Raw genomic sequence first — 18,189 nt, forward strand, 5'->3', positions numbered from 1 at the left:
ACACACAAAAAAAGTGTTTTCTCACACAAAACTTCCTAAATATCACTGTACAGTTTCTGGGCTCCCAGTCATTTCAGGAGACAAATAAGCAAAAATTTCTTATGTTTGGCTTACACATCACACCCACCCACCAAAAGGCCATTTTAATTTATTTTTCATAGATTTGTTAATAATAATTTTGAGATCGAAGTGTTAATATAATTTTAATTTTTAAGATGATAAATCTATAAGTCATTTTCATAAAACAAAAATTGGTATTTCAAATCTTTTAAGGTATCTTTTTTAAGTTTTTCAAATGAGAGAAGTTGACATTTATTAAGAGTTTCAGATGCCTAGTGAAAATTTGAAAATTCGTTCAATTTAGACATAGCTACTTATATAGCACTTTTAATGGACAAATACTTATATAGTATTTTAAAACTAAAGATGTTTGCATAAAAATATAATCTGCATTTTTAAGACTTCATCTGTTCCTCATTCTTCTTTACTCAAAATTATAATATTTTGTTTACAATATCATAATCCTTCCCAGGGAACAAAATCTAATGCCGTAAATGACCATTATGATTTCAAGCGAGCATTAAGTACATGCAGCAAATAAACTCTTTCATGAAAAAAGTCTTTGTCTACAAAAGAATTTCACAGCATTTGACATAATAGTCAATATTTTACTCCTTTTTCTTCAGCAGATATCTGACACATTTTAAATTTCCAAACGGCCACAGAACAATAGCACCACTTTAACATTTTAAAAGGAAGAGACTTACTCTTGATATTCTGACAGAATTATCATTCCTTTTCACAACTGAAAAGAGAAATTCTTTAACTCTTAGCAAAAAAAAAAAATTCTGCTGAAGATATTGTCTCTTTGGAAATATTAAAGGGTCATACACTTAGCTGATTGTTGTTTTGAGCACATGGATTAGGTTGGATTTTTTTCTCCACATCTTTGTTAAACACACATCAGGTCATGTCATTACTTTTCTTAAAATTCTTCACTCCCCTATCACTCTCAAGACAAAGTCTGAATTCTACTTATTCTTTTATTCTTATTAATATTTATTTTATATTCTTTATCTTTTATTCTTATTTATATTTATTATTCTTATTATAAGAACATATATATAAGAATATATATTCTTATTCTAATTGTATATTATATATAATATATATTATATATAATTATATATATCTAATTATATATAAGAATTATATATTATATAATATATATAATTAGATATTATATATAATTATATAATGATTAAATATAATGATTATATAATTATATATTATATATAATTATATAAGAATTATATATTATATATAATTATTATATAATATATAATTCTTATATTCTTATATATAATTCTTATAAGCACCTTCATATATTGGCCCCTGAATATCTAGTATCATCTTTCACATCTGCACTTTTCCTCCTCCAATCCCCTTCCCTATCTACTCATTGACTTACAGTTTCTTTAACATAGCAAACTCTACCACATCTTCAATAGCTTTTAAAGCATTTATTACTTGAAAAATTGTTCTTTCCTCAGCCTCACTTTGGTCACCTGGCAAAAGTATTTTTTGATAATCAGATAATATGTATTCCCTCTTCTGGATTCACAGAAGTTTGGTCAATGATAGTATCTAATTAACTGAGTTTTAATCATTTGTTTCTTTACTTATATCTCCTTACTAGAAAGTAAGTGCCTTAAAGCTGTGTCTCCAGGACACAGCAAATAGAAGATAAATATTTTTATTATTTGAATGGATAAATAAAGGAAGGAAGGAAAGATGGAATGTCTGACTTCATGATGGACTATATTTACTTATTTCTAACTAGAGATCAGATTTGTGACCCAAATTCTGATACAAAGGTAAGGAATAAATGATGCTTTATGATTTTGTGTTCTTCCTTATATAGGTATTAAAATGATTATTTTAATATTTCTTGTAAAAAGAGAAAAAGTATGTAAAGTTCCTCAAACAGGATAGATATTATCATAGCTAACATTTAATTAACTAATTTTATCTAGCAGGCATGATGAGCATTATCCCATTTAATTGTCAAAGAAATTTTGCAAGGTAGATTATCATTAGTCCTATTTCCCAGGTAATAAAAATTAATGCACGGCAAGAGGGTCACAGCTAATAATTAGGAAGGAATTTTGACTAGACCCTCGGTCTGTCTGTTTTGAGCACAAGCTCTCACTGCTATGCTGGAAGTCACCAGATAAGTTAAACATAAATCTCAGCAAGATCTTTTTCAATCTACCTCCTAGAGTAATGAAAATAAAAACAAAAATAAACAAATGGCTTAAACTTAAAGGCTTTTGCACAGCAAAGGAAACCATAAACAAAACAAAAAGACAACCCTCAGAATGGGAGAAAATATTTGCAAACAATGCAACTGACAAGGGATTAATCTCCAAAATTTACAAACAGTTCATGCAGCTCTATGTCAAAAAAACAAACAACCCAATCAAAAAATGGGCAGAAGATTCTAAATAGACATTTCTCCAAAGAAGACATACAGATGGCCAAAAAGCACATGAAAAGATACTCAACATCACTAATTACCAGAGAAATGCAAATCAAAACTACAATGCAATATCACCTCAAACTTGTCAGAAGGGCCATAGTCAAAAAATCTATGAAAAATAAATCCTGGAGAGGGTGTGGAGAAAAGGGAACCCTCCTACACTGTTGGTGGGAATGTAAATTGGTACAGCCACTATGGAGAACAGTATGGAGGTTCCTTAAAAAACTAAAAATAGAACTACCATATGATCCAGCAATCCCACTCCTGGGCATATATCTAGATAAAACCATAGTTTGAAAAGACACATGCACCCTAGTGTTCACTGCAGCACTAGTTACAATAGCCAAGATATGGAAGCAACCTAGATGTCCATCAACAGAGGAATGGATAAAGAAGATGTGGTACATGTATACAATGGAATATTACTCAACCATAAAAAGAATGAAATAATGCAATCTACAGCAGCATGGATGGACTTAGAGATTATCATACTAAGTGAAGTAAGTCAGAAGAGAAAGACAAATATCATATGATATCACTCATACGTGGAATCTAATTTTTAAAAATGATACAAATGAACTTATCTACAAAACAAACACAGACTTACAAATATTAAAAACAAACTTATGGTTACTGAAAGGAAAACGTGGGGTGAAGGGATAAATCAGGAGCTTGGGATTAATATACACACACTACTATATATAAAATAGATAACCAACAAGGACCTACTATATAGTACAGGGAACTATACTCAATATTCTGTGATAACCTATATGAGAAAAGAATCTGAAAAAGAATGAATATATATATATACATATAACTGTATCACTTTGCTGTACACCTGAAACTAACACAACATTGTAAATTGACTATAATCCAATAAAATTTTAAAAGGAAAAGAAAAGAAAAGAAAAAGCATCATTTGTACTTTATGTATCATAAAAGTGATTGCATGAATATTGCATTATAAAAGTGACAAAATAAAATTTTTCCAAACATGAATAATCCAAGCCATATATTTCTTTGATAAATTGAAAAGACCACAGGAGATAGCAGGAAGCAAAATAGGAGCTCATTATATCCTTGATTACAATGATACCTAAAACAAATCTGTCCTTAAGTAGTGCCAGAAGAAAACATGCATCGCATTATTTGCTACTTAGCCAACCTCATAGAATTGTTGAGTAAAATACTGAGTTTATTTTTATGACACTTTTCAGATAGTTAACTTAAATATTTAGATTCAGATAAATGTACACTGTAATTATTATTAGCAGTAATACTATTTTGTCTTACAAAAGAAAATGTTTGCTACTTTAACAGGAGTTTGATCTCAGGGATTACTTTCCTACAATTTCATTCAGGTGAATATTTCTTCTAAATGACTTGCCATAGACAAGCCTTCTAAAGTTCAACTCAAATTTATGCATCTCTGACATACATAAACAGACACAATAGCTGCCATTAAATGACACCCTTAAACATCCCTCAGAAATTTCCTGCACACAAATATCTTCCAGGCAGATAAATGGCTTTTGCAGAATTTCTTTTCCAGCAGGAAAACTACAGAGTTTATTGGGCCTCGTTATGCTCATAGCATGTAAGTGTGAAGGAAACCACACACACTGTCTACCCCGGAGATTCTCAAAGTGTGGTCTCCATATTTGCAGCATTAGCATGGCCTGGGAACCTATTGCAAAGCAGATTCTTGGGCCTCCCCAAACCTACTTCATCAGAAACTAGTGAGTGAGATTCACCTATCTGTGTCTCCAGGTAAATCTGCTACATACCAAAGTTCCAGAACCATTGACTTACCGCTGCTTTTGTTTCCCAGGTGAGGAAACTGAGGTCTCAGGTTCTCTGATTGACCAAATTCACCAGACTGAGACATAATAATTTATTGTGCAAAGGCCAGTAAACTCTCCTATCCCTGATTTCCATCTCAGGGATTTCTATAGGAGTCAAGCCTAGAGAGCCACAATATGAAGAAGCCATTGTTGATTTTCCAGTTAGCAGTGCAGTTAAAGCCTGTTTCCTAAAGTGGAAGCAACACCTCTGAGCATTTTATGCTTCAATTAAGACTAGAGAGTTGCTTCAGTAAGAATCTACAGTTCTGATAATTGCCCCGCACATCAATAATCTCATAGAGGGCTTCCCTGGTGGCGCAGTGGTTGAGAGTCCACCTGCCGATGCAGGGGACTCGGGTTCGTGCCCTGGTCCGGGAAGATCCCACATGCCGCGGAGCGGCTGGGCCCGTGAGCCATGGCCGCTGAGCCTGCGCGTCCGGAGCCTGTGCTCTGCGGCGGGAGAGGCCACAACGGTGAGAGGCCCGCGTACCGCAAAAAAAAAAAAAAAAATCTCATAGAGTTCTTCAAAATGAGCCAATTTTAACTCCCCTATAGAATCAAAGAATAAAGACCAAATTTTCCCTTTCTTACAACAATCTTTAAATCTGTCTATTTCCACTTGACACAACCCATCTATAAGACCCATATACTATGGAGGTACAAAGTTAGAACCTTGGCATGTGTGGGGACTTTGATGTGTTGGGACAGTTTGGAACCCATGGATCTTTGGGTTGCCTGGTTTGAGCCCTCACCCCATCTGGATTCCCATTCCCACTGTGGTCACAACCCTATCACTGTCTCTGGGCATTTATCTAATCTAAAATCACTTGCTCCTTTTTTCAATGAGGTAGAGGAAATTTTTTCCTCATTGAGTATCAGCATACCAAAACTTCTCCATTGTTCCACAAGGATCCCCACATATGCTCAGAAGTACATTTCCAATATGTAGATCTCGAAGTAGAATTTGTATGAACATAATAATTTTACCCAAGAATGAAGAGAAATGTTCTTCTACTTGTTGAAAGAAAATATTTATTCTAGAATCAGAAATTGTAGCTCAAGTCAAAAGTGTACATGAAATGCGGAGGTCTGATAAGAATTGCCCTATGCCAGTTCCTCTTTCCAGATTTGTCAACTGCAATACCTCTGTCTGTGTCCAGGAATTGCATGTTCATGGTCTAACTATTTCCTATGTTGGTCAGGCATCTAGGTATGAAAGACAGTACTTCTTATTCTTAAGAAGATGTATATTACCATAATAAGGATGTGTATTTAGTGTTTTGTGAAGATATTAATGCTTCCTGAGGACTGATCTTTGCCTTCTAATTTCAACCACCTGGTGTATCAATATATTAACTAAATTCTTGCTAAGTTTTCTAAGGCAAATAAATATTTTCTCATCCCCAGGATTTATTTGTTTACAGTATTTTAAATTACTAGAGATCATAAAGAATAACCCTTTATCTCCCTTATTGCCATGACCTTTCAGAAGGAAGAGCACTATAAATTTTTTTGAAAGAAAGAAAGGAAGGAAGGAAGGAAGGAAGGAAGGAAGGAAGGAAGGAAGGAAGGAAGGAAGGAAGAAAGGAAGGAAGGAAGGAAGGAAGGAAGAAAGAAAGAAAGAAAGAAAGAAAGAAAGAAAGAAAGAAAGAAAGAAAGAAAGAGAGAAAGAAAGAAAGAAAAAGAAAGAAAGAAAGAAAGGAAAATGCCTCTGCTGCAGCATTTCAAGTCTTTATGACAGTGTCTGGCTCACAGTTTTCTCAACAGATTGCTGCTTTCCTAATGATCCCTTTTTCTGTTTTATTTCCTCAAATCCATTTATTTTCAGGTCTGCAAGGTCACGTACTCTTTCTATCTCTCCAGATACATCATACCCGTTTCCAGAGATTAAATAATATCTAATCACAAATCTAATGAAATAATTTAGGAAAAGATTGCCTATTTGTAGGCACTAACCCAACAGCTCTTCCCTCAGACACTCAGAAAGTCATCAAGTGCAGGCTTTCCTTCCCGCACCTACGGTCAGACACAGGCTCATTTCACAGGAATGGCACATAGCAATTCATTCTGGGTACAGCCTTTGTTACCACGGTTTTACACACTATTAAGAACTGATAGTGGCAGCCTATATTACCATGCTTACTGAACTACCCACATAAGGTGGATTTGTTATTGTTTACTTTGTTAAAAGTTATTGATAACATAGAAAGGAAAACAAGAAAGAAACCTCAGACCAATGGTAGACTAAGCTAGCTTTAGAAAATATACCATCCTCTAACCATATATATGATTTTTGTATTAGTTTGTTTGTGTATAAGAGAAACATTTTACTCATACACAATATTTTGACACCAGATGTGTGGGTTTTTTCCCCACACCAACTAATTCTCTGCAACACTGGTTGGGTGTCCTACAATTTAATTCAATTCTGATACTAAATGGAGTTAGCACAGACCCCAAAGGTGAAGGGCTCAGTCTCATAAGACAGCCCTCCACGTCAGATGCCAATCACAGGCAACCAGGTTATCCACAACTCCTGCTGACTTGGCTACAAATCAGAGTTCATATGTCCCCCTTCTTAGATTTGATCATTTGTAAGCACAGCTCACAGAACTGAGAGAAACTTACATTTACCAGTTTATCATATAATAAGAGTATGATAAAGAATATAGATGAACTGCCAGAGGAAGCACAGGGCAAGTTCTGGAAGGGTCCAATGTGCAGGAACTTATGTTCCCTTGAAATTCGAGTGGGTCACCTTCTTAGCACATAGATGTCCTCATCAACCAGGAAGCTCTACAAACCCCATACTTTTGGGATTTTTATGGATCTTTCATTATATAAATATGATGAATAACTCAATTTCCAGCTCCTTTCCCCTTCCCAGAGGATGGGATGGTGGGACTAAAAGTTCCCAGGTTCTAATCATTCCTTGGTCTTTCTGGTAACCAGTCCCCTGGTTATCCTGAAGATATCCAGGAACCCAGCAAGAGTCACCCCATTAGAACAAAAGACATTCCTATCACCTAGGGAATTCCAAGGGATTTAAGAACACTTTGTCAGGAACACGAGTCAAAAGCCAAATAATAGAACAAAAGATGCTCCTAGTGCTCTTATCACTTTGGAAATTACAAGTGTTGGGAATGCTATGTCAGAAAACAGGCAGAGACCAATATAAATACTTTGGCATATGTATAGACCAATATAATAGATAATATATTTTCTATTATTTCACAGTTTCCTTATTGGAATTTCCACATTTTCTGATCAATGAAGTTCCTATTTTGGATTTCTTTGTAGTTATCTACAATGTTCTCATTGGTTTCCATTTCTCCCAAATGGTTCTGTGGCCTTTGCTGTATGTTTCCACATTAGGAGCAGACTCAAGAAATGTGTTAGAATGCCACATCACTCACAAATACAATAAATATTCAATTTTACAAAATGAGATATTCATTATACTAGAGACTCTCACTGTGGATACAATTCTTTTCATTCATTTATAAATATTTTTGAGGGCTTATAATATACCATCCATATTAACTAAACACTTGGGAAAACAAAGATGAAATAACCATGAAATCTACTTTGCACCATCAGCTATATTTAAAGAACAAGTCAAATTTAATGTTTCCCATGCTATCTTAAGATTGTTATTTTATTACCTAGAAATAAACACCTTTCCAAAAGAAATTTATTTCTAGAAATATCCATAGAATTATCCATCCACCTTCATAAGTGAATGACTCCTCAAAAATTCTCATTTCCAAAATAATCCTCAAACCTCAATAATTTGCACTTTTATTAAAGGAATATCACTAGTTTCTTTGTAAAAGGAAGATATAGCTTTGGGGAATATAGTCTTCTGTAGAAAAGCGCTAGTTTCTGCTGCTGCAACTCTCTACTTCTATACTTTCATTGTTCTTCCCAGAGGCCTCACTGTTTCCAGGACAGCAGAGGCACCTCAGGGAAGCCCCACCCAGGCCCGCCCATCTCGGCTCCTCACAGATCTTCCACTTCCTTACCATGAGCCAGATTAATTCAGAACCATGAGAGCTGCCTGCTCAGGTTAGAACAGACCATCTGCACTAATGAGGCAATAACCTTTTTTTTTTTTTGGTACATGGGCCTCTCACTGTGGCCTCTCCCGTTGCGGAACACAGGCTCCGGACATGCAAGCTCAGTGGCCATGGCTTATGGGCCCAGCCGCTTCGTGGCATGTGGGATCTTCCTGGACCAGGGCACGAACCCATGTCCCTTGCATCGGCAGGCAGACTCTCAACCACTGCGCCACCAGGGAATCCCGAGGCAATAACTTTTAAAGTGCAATTTTGTCACTCCTCTTAAAGAATTTATTTGTAATTTAAAGACACAATTCCTTAAGTGAAAGAACTGCTCTAGGTAGGAAATTAAGCCCTTTGTCATATCAGCAAATGAGATATTTGGGGATGGGAGTATCTTACAGTGTTCAAGTTTAGATCATCTTCTGGAATCCTCTCTCTCTTCACCTCTCCAGTCTCTACAATCTTTAAACATCATCTCAAGTTCCATCCCCTACATGGGTTTCTCCCCACCACTTCAGTCCTGAAAGTATACAACATTTTGGGTCTGTTTCCTAACTTAAATGAAAGCTATGTTCATTCATTCAACAGATATTTATTGAGGGCCTCTTTACATGCAGCAGAAAATTTCCTAGCAGTAAGAAAGAGCAAGCCCCAGTGTACAAGCATTTTTCAAGCCTATGCTGGTTATATCCCATTGGCCATAGCAAGTATTATAACCAAGCTAAGTGTCAATGTGGGAAACACTACACTAGGGTATAATAAGAGCAGGAGGGTTTCACTGGGGACATTATTATAACAATCGATCATATTAGACCAAATAGATAAGGGTACCTGGAACTTTGGATCTAGACTGAGTAACATAAAGATGAAAGGGCAGTGAAGAATTTTTTTTATGATGTTGGCTTGGCTTTCATAAACACCTTAATCTTAGTATTTATAATTATTTTAAACTATGTATTTTTTTATTCACATACTTTTTAATATCTGTCTCCTGCTCTAGATTGTAAGCTTAACCTAAAATGGGCAGGAGTGAGACCCTCCCACCAAACAGCCTGCACAAGCCTCTTAGACAATCTCATCCACCAAAGGGTAAACAGCAAAAGCAAGAAGAACTACAATCCTGCAGCCTGTGGAACAGAAACTGCAATCACAAAAAGTTAGACAAAATGAGACTGTAGAGGAATATATTCCAGATGAAGGAATAAGATAAAGCCCCAGAAGAACAATAAGTGAAGTGGAGAGAGGTATTCAACAAGAAAAATAATTCAGAGTAAAGATAGTGAAGATGATGCAAGATCTCAGAAAAAGATTGGAGGTACAGATTGAGAAGATACAAAAATGTTTAATAAAGACCTAGAAGAACCAAAGAATAAACAGAGATGAAAAATACAATAACTGAAATGAAAAATACACTAGAAGGAATCAATAGCAGAGTAACTGAGGCAGAAGAATGAATAAGTGAGCTGGGAGACAGAACAGTGGAAATCACTGCTGTGGAACAGAATAAAGAAAAAAGAATGAAAAGAAATGAAGACAGTCTAAGAGACCTCTGGGACAACATTAAAGGCACTAATATTTGAATTATAGAGGTCCCAGAAGGAGAAGAGAGAGAGAAAGGACCTGAGAAAATATTTGAAGAGATAGTAGATGAGCAATTCCTTAACATGGGAAAGGAAACAGTCACCCAAGTCCAGGAAGTACAGAGAGTCCCAGGCAGGATAAACCCAAGGAGGAACATGCAGAGAGACATAGTAATCAAACTGACAAAAATTAAAGGCAAAGAAAAAACATTAATAGCAACAAGGGAAAAGCAACAAATAACATACAAGGGAACTCCCATAAAATTATCAGCTGATTTCTCAGCAGAAACTCTGCAGGCCAGAAGGGAGTGGCATGATATATTTAAAGTGATGAAAGGGAAGAACCTACAACCAACAATGTTCTACCTAGCAAGGTTCTCATTCAGATTCAAAGGAGAAATCAAAAGATTTAATGACAAACAAAAGCTAAGAGAATTCAGCACAACCAGACCAGCTTTGTGACAAATGCTAAAGGAATTTCTCAAGTGTAAAAGAAAAGGCCACTACTAGAAACAAGAAAATTACGAATAGAAAAACTCACCAGTAAGAAAAATATAAAGCAAAGTTAGGAAATCATCTGCACAAAAATATGATATCAAAACCAGCAATTGTGAGAAGAGGAGAGCATAAATGCAAGATATTGGAAATGCATTTGAAATTAAAAGACCAGAAGCTTAAAACAACCTTGTTCACATACAGACTGCTATATCAAAGCCTCATGGTATTTGCAAACTGAAAATCTAGAATATATACACACACAAAAACAGAAATAAGAATCCAAACACAACACTAAAGTTAGTCATTAAATCAAGAGAGAAGAGAACAAAGAGGAAAGGAAGAAAAAAGACATACAAAGCAAACCCAAAACAATTAAGAAAATGGTAACATGAACATACATATCAATAATTACCTTAAATATAAATGGAGTAAATGGTCCAACCAAAAGACACAGACTGGCTGAATGGATACAAAAACAAGACCTGTAGATATGCTGTCTACAAGAGCCTCACTTCATACCTAGGGACACATACAGACTGAAAGTGAAGGGATGGAAAAAGATATTTCATGCAAATGATAATCAAAAGAAAGCTGGAGTAGCAATACTCATATCAGACAAGATAGACCTTAAAAGAAAGACCATTACAAGAGACAAGGAAGGACACTACATAATGATCAAGAGATCAATCCAAGAAGATATAATAATTGTAAATATTTATGCACCCAACATAGGAGTACCTCAGTACATAAGGCAAATGCCAACAGCCATAAAAGGGGAAATCAACAGGAGCACAATAATAGTGGGGGACTTTAACACCCTACTTACACCAATGGACAGATCATCCAGACAGAAAATAAATAAGGAAACACAAGCTTTAAATGATACAATAGATCAAATAGACAACTGATATTTATAGAACATTCCACCCAAAAGTGGCACAGTACACTTTCTTCTCAAGTGCTCATGGACATTTCTCCAGGATAGATCACATCTTGGGTCACAAATCAAGCCTTTGATAAATTTAAGAAAATTGAAATCATATCAAGTATCTTTTCTGACCACAGTGCTACAAGATTAGAAATCAATTACAGGAAAAAAAACTTTAAAAAATACAAACACATGGAAGCTAACCAATGTGCTACTAAATAACCAAGAGATCACTGAAGAAACCAAAGAGGAAATCAAAAAATACCTAGAAAAAAATGAGAATGAAAGCACAACAAACCAAAATCTATGGGAGGCAACAACACCAGTTCTAAGAGGGAATTTTATTGCATTACAATCCTACCTCAAGAAATAAGAAAATTCTCACAAAAACAACCTAACCTTACACCTAAAGCAACTAGAGAAAGAGGAACAAACAATACCAAAGTTAGTAGAAGGAAAAAATCATAAAGATAAGAGCAAAAATAAATGAAATAGAGACAAAGAAAACAGTAGCAAAGATCAATGAAACCAAAAGTTGGTTCTTTGAGAATATAAACAAAATTGATAAACCTTTAGCCAGACTCACCCAGAAAAAAAGGAAAAGTGTTCAAATCAATAAAATTAGAAATGAAAAAGGAGAAGTTACAACAGACACCACAGAAATACAAAGGATCAAGAAAGACTACTACAAGCAACAATATGTGAATAAATTGGACAACCTGGAAGAAATGAACAAACTCTTAGAAAGATACAATCTCCATGGACTGAACCAAGAAGAAACAGAAAATATGAAAAGACCAATCACAAGTACTGAAATTAAAACTGTGATTAAAGAGCTCCCAACAAACAAAAGTCCAGGACCTGATGGCGTCACAGGAGAATTCTATCAAACATTTAGAGAAGGGTTAATACATATCCTTCTGAAATTATTCCAAAGAATTTCAGAAAAAGGAATATTCCATGAGCCACCATCAGCCTGATACCAAAGCCTGATTTCAAGAAGTTTTTCAATATCCACAAATCAATCATTGTGATACACCATATCAACAAACTGAAGAATAAAAATCATGTGATCACCTCAATATATGCAGAAAAAGCTTTTGACAATATTCAACACACATTTATGGTAAAATGTCTCCAGACAGTGGGTACAGAGGGATCTTACCTCAACATAATAAAGGCCATATATGACAAACCTACAGCTAACATCATACTCAATGGTGAAAAGCTGAAAGCATTTCCTCTAAAATCAGGAACAAGACAAGGATGTCCACTCTTGCCACTTGTATTCAACATAGTTTTGGAAGTCCTAGCCAAAGCAATCAGAGAAGAAAAAGAAATGCAAATTGGAAAAGAAGAATTTAAACTGTTAACTGTTTGCAGATGACATGATACTATACATAGAAAATCATAAAGATGTGGCCATAAAACTACTAGAGCTCATCAATGAATTTGGTAAAGTTGCAGGATACAAAATTAATACACAGAAATGTCTTGCATTTCTATTCACTAACAACCAAAGATCAGAAAGAAAAATTAAAGAAACAATCCCATTTACCATTGCATTAGAAAGAATAAAATACCTAGTAATAAACCTATCTAAGGAGACAAAGGACCTGTGCTCAGAAAACTATAAGACAGTGATGAAAGAAACCAAAGATGACACAGACAGATGGAAAGATATACTACGTTCTTGGATTGAAAGAATCAATACTGTCAAAATGACTATACTACCCAAGGCAATCAATAGATGCCAAGGCAATGCAATCCCTGTCAAATTACCAATGGCATTTTTCACAGAACTAGAACAAAAAATCTTAAACTTTGTATGGAGACACAAAAGACCCCAAATAGCTAAAGGAATCTTGAGAAAAAACAATAAAGCTGGAGGAATCAGGATCTCTGACTTCAGACTATACCTCAAAACTACAGTAATCAAAACAGTGTGGTACTGGCATAAAATCAGAAATATAGGTCAAAGGAACAGAATAGAAAGTCCAGAGATAAACCCATGCACCTATGTTCACCTAATCTATGACAAAGGAGGGAAGAATATACAATGAAGAAAAGACAGTCTCTTCAATAAGTGGTTCTGGAAACACTGGACAGCTACATGTAAAAGGATGAAATTAGAACACTCCCTAACATCATACACAAAAATAAACTCAAAATAGGTTCTCCCTGTCAGAAATTGGAGCAAGATATTTTTTGATCCACCTCCTAGAGTAATGGAAATAAAAACAAAAATAAACAAATGGGACCTAATTAAACATAAAAGCTTTTGCACAGCAAATGAAACCATAAACAAAATAAAAAGGTAACCCTCAGAATGGGAGAAAATATTTGCAAATGAAGCAACCAACAAGGGATTAATCTCCAAAATATACAAACAGCTCATACAGCTTAATATTACAAAAACAAACAACCCAATCAAAAAGTGGGCAGAAGATCTAAATAGACATTTCTCCAAAGAAGACATACAGATGGCCAAGAGGCACACGAAAAGATGCTCAACATTGTTAATATTAGAGAAATGCAAATAAACGTACCATGAGATATTGCCTCATACCAGCCAGAATGGCCATCAACAAAAAATCTACAAACAATAAATGCTGGAGAGGGTGTAGAGAAAAGGGAATCCTCCTACACTGTTGGTGGGAATGTAAATTGGTACAGCCACTATGGAGAACAATACAGAGTGTCCTTAAAAAACTGAAAATAGAGCTACCATATGATCCAGCAATCCCACTTCTGGCCATATATCTGGAGGAAAACATGGTTCAAAAGGATGCATTCACCCCGATGTTCAATGCAGCACTCTTTACAATAGCCAAGACATGGAAGCAACCTAAATGTCCATTGACGGATGAATGGATAAAGAAGATGTGGTACATTTATACAATGGAATATTACTTAGCCTTAAAAGAAGAATGAAGTAATGCCATTTTCAGCAACATGGATGGACCTGGAAATTAACACACCGAGTGAAGTAAGACAGAGAAAGACAAATATCATATGATATTGCTTATATGTGGAATCTAAAAAAATATGATACAAATGAACTAATTTACAAAACAGACTCACAGACTTAGAGAAGAACTCATGGTTATCAGAGGGGAAGAGTGGAGGAGAGGGATAGATTGGGAGTTTGAGATTGACATGTACACACTGCTGTATTTAACATAGATAACAAACAAGGACCTACTCTGTAGCAGAGGGAACACTGATCAATATTCTATAATAACCTAAATGGGAAAAGAATTTGAAAAAGAATAGATACCTGTATATGTATAACTGAATGACTTTGCTGTACACTTGAAACTAACACAACACTCTTAATCAATTGTGCTCACATATAAAATAAAAATTAAAAATAAAATAATAAAGCTGCTGGCACATTTAAGATAATGCAGTTATTAAGAATCATTAAGGGGACTTGCCTGGTGGTGCAGTGGCTAAGAATCCGCCTGCCAATGCAGGGGACACAGGCTCTATCCCTGCCCCGGGAGGATCCCACATGTCGCAGAGCAACTAAGTCCGTGTGCCACAACTACTAAGCCTGCACTCTAGAGCCTGCGAGCCACAATTACTGAAGCCCGTGCTCGTAGAGCCCGTGCTCCGCAACAAGAGAAGCCACCGCAATGAGAAGCCCGCACACCGCACCAAAGAGTAGCCCCCACTCGCCACAAGTAGAGAAAGCCCCGTGCATAGCAACGAAGACCCAAATGCAGCCAAGAATAAATAAATAAATAACAAATTTATTTTTAAAATATAAAAGAATCATTAAGAACACAAGGAAACAAAATGAACCGTTGGGTTTTCTTAGTTCCAAGCAAAATACCACTCTAAAAGCTCTGTTAATATTAATAAGTCCACAGTTAGCAAAATAAATTTGGATTACTTAATATATTCCTCATATATAATGTGAGCTGTTTTTTCTGTTCTTTGGACAACAGTATAAACTCACTGATCTTTGCATTTTCTCCTTTGGACCTTTCTAAAAACTGAAAACAACTCTACAGACAGCTCTTTTGTTTTCCAACAGAATCATAATATTATATTAATTATAAAATAGTAACTATAATTTCTTAAGTGTTTCATGTTTTTTTAGGAAATTCTCAGTAAACCATTTTATTTAATCCTCAAAACTAATATCTGAAGTAGGTACTAGTCTCATTATCATTTTATAAATGAGAAGACTGAAATCCACTGAGATTAAGTAATATACCCAAGGTCATACAACTAGTAAAAAACAAATCTCAAACTTTTAACTACTGTTCCATACAGCTTCCCTATTCATGAGTCTGGTAATAGTAATAATATTTTCTACTGTTTTTCCTTTCAACTGCATAGTTTTCATTATAGCTTTAAAAGTCTTTGGACATCTAGTCTGAGAAACCTTATTTTCAAAATCTTACCAATGTAAAAGTGTGTATCCCACTGTATATCCCTCATGGAAAAAGACATTTGGACCACAACACATTCCTGTACTCACTGCTCTGCTTCATTCCAAGCAATTTCTTCTAGATCATTCCTAAAACAATACCACCTCCACTCCAGCTACTTATTTGGTCATCCTTTCCCTCCCTATTTGAACTGTTCAGCATCACTGAAGACAGCTTGAAAACGACCCTGACAGTAATGTTGAAGAATCTTCCAATAGCCTGATAGCCAATATCATCAAGGATCTGGGACAATCTCGTGGCATGTGTCACACCTTTACTCTTCTGTTCAGAAATCCTGTCAGCAACTACTTTCTGCAGATCCTTGTGACTTAGAAAATAGCCTCTCTATAAACTATGTAAAAATGAATAGTAGATGTGTGCTAGCAGCCCTGGGAAATTCTGAAGTGTCAGTTTAATATCCTGGGTGTTGCTGCCTGAACTTGAAAAGTCAATTCAGGTTATAAAAATTTCAGTAAGTTGCCACAAATCCCTGAATGTTCTCCTCAGTTCATGTAGAGCAAAGGTAATGGTCCACAGGAGAAAAGCAGCGGAAAAAATAATGGATCCCATCTCATTAATTGAGAGCTGGCTTTTGTAAAGGATAATGATATAAAATCCTATTTCCTCCATAACCCCCTATTTTAGGGTAATAAAAATATACATGAGCCATTACACACTCCAGTGTTATCATACACAAGTCAGAATGAAATCATAGAAATACTATTTTCTTCCACTATCGTCTCATTTATACAAGATAAAGTATACAATTTTTGCCTCTCAGGTTATAATTCAATTAACAAGTATTTTAGTCATCAATTATCTATACTACAAATGGGATTATCACTGATTCAACTTTTGAGAAAATTGTAATGCCAACTTAAATAACGGAACAATGTTCTTTTTGTAAGAAACTTTTCTTTAGCTTAATACATTAGAGCATTATACATTGTTTTTGTCAGTTGAATCACTCTGTCAATATGACACCATAGAAAATACATTCATTTATTACTAAAATGATGTAACTATGTTATTTTGGCATGAATGTCCTAAAAGAACCTGACTTTCATGAAGTATTCAGGAAAGTGAGAATAGCCAAAACATTTTTTACTTCAGTTACGTATGATTAATAAAATCTATTATCACTGAGCTGAAATCAAGTTATCTAATATAATGCAGTGTTTTAGCTGATACCTACATTGAGTACTTAAAATTAGTTTGTTCATTTATTTATTACACAATCATTTAATAAACGTCTACTCTGTGGCAAACAGTGTGGCAGATGCCGGAGCTATGAAGACTGATGGGTGTTGGTCCTTTCTCTCCAAGAGTTCACAGACATATTTAGTAGACCTATATGTGAAGAAATTAAATATATTGCAGAGTGATATGTTCTATAATAAGAGAAGGGACAGATCATGTATGGGACCACTGATCAAGAATCTAAACTATGCATAGAAAGATTAGGAGGAACTTCAAAAGTTTTTTTCAATGTTCTTCTGAAATCAAGTTCTTTTACCAGTTGGTTTGTTTTATTATAACACAAAGCCTCAAATACTATATCATTTGACTATCTATCCATAAATAGATGCACTGGCAATCAAAGCAGCCTGACCACTTGAAAAATCTGTCCTAATAATAATATTGTTACTGTTGTCACAAACACTCTATGAGGAAGTCAGAAATACCTTCATTTTACAGATGGGCAAAGGGCAATGCAATGAGATTAATTAACTGCCAAACACTGAATTGTAGTAAATGTTCTACCTGGGATGAAAACTGATTCCTAAGCCTAAGATCTTCCTGCTCTGCTAGACTGCCCAGCTTAACTAACCTGCCCCCAAAGCTATCAGAGATGTGCTCTATGTGCATACTCAAACATGCATTTCAATGACTTAGTTAAAAACAAAGTTGAAACGTTTGAGCATCTGAAAGATAGTATCGCCTTAGTGAGAAGAGTGACAGCATAGAGACTCTGGAGGCTAGTAGTGAAGAATAAGACTGGAAACTACTCAAATACATGTATTGGATTTTGAACACACATATTACATGATTGACTTCAAAACTGTTTCTTGGTAAGTTCCTGACATACTTCTTATATCTACATTTCTCTATGACATACTCTAAAATGAATTTATCTTCCAGGCAAGTAGAAGAATAGACTAAACAGTACTGAAATTATAGTTGACTATAAATGGGAACTACATTGGTTAAGTAATCTGTTACAATGGGAAAATTAATGTAAGTTGCATAGAGGTAAATAGCTAAGATCATGTGTGTCCAGAGAG

Source organism: Delphinapterus leucas, chromosome 18 (assembly GCF_059928025.1).
Source record: "Delphinapterus leucas isolate spDelLeu-1000000601 "Yukka" chromosome 18, BTC_Dleu_Yukka2, whole genome shotgun sequence".
NCBI classification, from domain to species: Eukaryota; Metazoa; Chordata; class Mammalia; order Artiodactyla; family Monodontidae; genus Delphinapterus; species Delphinapterus leucas.